Source organism: Neomonachus schauinslandi, chromosome 5, assembly GCF_002201575.2.
Source record: "Neomonachus schauinslandi chromosome 5, ASM220157v2, whole genome shotgun sequence".
Taxonomy (NCBI): domain Eukaryota; kingdom Metazoa; phylum Chordata; class Mammalia; order Carnivora; family Phocidae; genus Neomonachus; species Neomonachus schauinslandi.
The window spans coordinates 73,447,882-73,449,084 of NC_058407.1; the positions used below are offsets into that span (position 1 = coordinate 73,447,882).

The window sequence follows — 1,203 nt, forward strand, 5'->3', positions numbered from 1 at the left end:
TTTGACAGAGAGAGACACAGCAAGAGAGGGAACACAAGCAGAGGAGGTGGGAGAGGGAGAAGCAGGCTTCCCGCGGCGCAGGGAGCCCGATGCGGGGCTCGATCCCAGGACCCTGGGATCATGACCTGAGCCGAAGGCAGACGCTTAACGACTGAGACACCCAGGCGCCCCTTAATTTTACCTTTTGATGAAGAAAGGTGGTTATTTTTAATGTGGTTTGATATACCAATTGTATCTCCAATAATTAGTGTAATACCATGATTAGATGCCACAAAATGCATAGCAATATCTTAACCATAAATGTTTTGTATTAGTAATTAGGACCTTCCCATCCTTTTCAAGAGTTCTAGCCTCTCCTTTCATACAACACCCATTTAACAGAATTTTGCCAGTAAGGGAGAAGACATAAGTGATTACTCCAAGTTGCCTACTCTGGGTGATCTTGAGGTTCTATTAACAGAATCAGGTAAGTCAGTAAGAGATGCCTTTTTATTTATTCATTTATTTAAAGATTTACTTATTTATTTGAGAGAGAAAGGGAGAGCTGCATGTGCATGCAGGCCGGGGGGGGGGGCGCAGAGGGGGGACAGAGGGGGGAGGGGCAAAGAGAGTTTTAAGCAGCTCTATCTCAGGACCCTGAGATCATGATCTGAACCAAAACGAAGTCAGACACTTAACCGACTGCACCACCCAGGTGCCCCAAGAGATGCCTTTTTAAGGATAAAGTCAATTTTGGTTTGGGACACAGTGAGTTTGAGGTATTTATAAGACATTGAAGTAGAAATTTCCAGTAGGCCTCAGACTTTAAAAAGAGCATGCTAGTTGAAACTGTGGAATTGGTTGAAATTACCAAAAGGGAGACTATAGATATAAGAACATGAACGGGAGCAGAATCTTAATATATGCCTCCAGGTAGTGGTTAGAGGGGGATATTACAAAACTGTATCTCCAATTGTCTGCTAGATTTTTTTTTTTTTAACCAGAAGTCTCATTGTCACCTCACACCCAATGCAATTAAAATAGAACTCATATTCTCCTTCTATTCCCCTGCTCTTTCCTCCCCTTCATTGGAGTTCACATTTCTGACAGGTTTAGCCCTGGTTCTTCTAGTCACTCAGACACCAAGCTTTAGAGTCAACAGTAACCCCTTGGTCTTTTTCACCCCTTTGGTTAGTCGTTCAGGCCTATTACTCCTTTAATTCA

General features: G+C 43.0%; 1 non-coding gene across 1 annotated transcript; it reads right to left on the reverse strand.

Annotated features, from left to right (window-relative positions):
• Positions 1-249: 249 nt before the first annotated feature.
• On the reverse strand, positions 250-370 carry LOC123325038. The gene has a single exon (XR_006540205.1). It is a non-coding gene; the product is annotated as a U6atac minor spliceosomal RNA (small nuclear RNA).
• Positions 371-1,203: the final 833 nt, after the last annotated feature.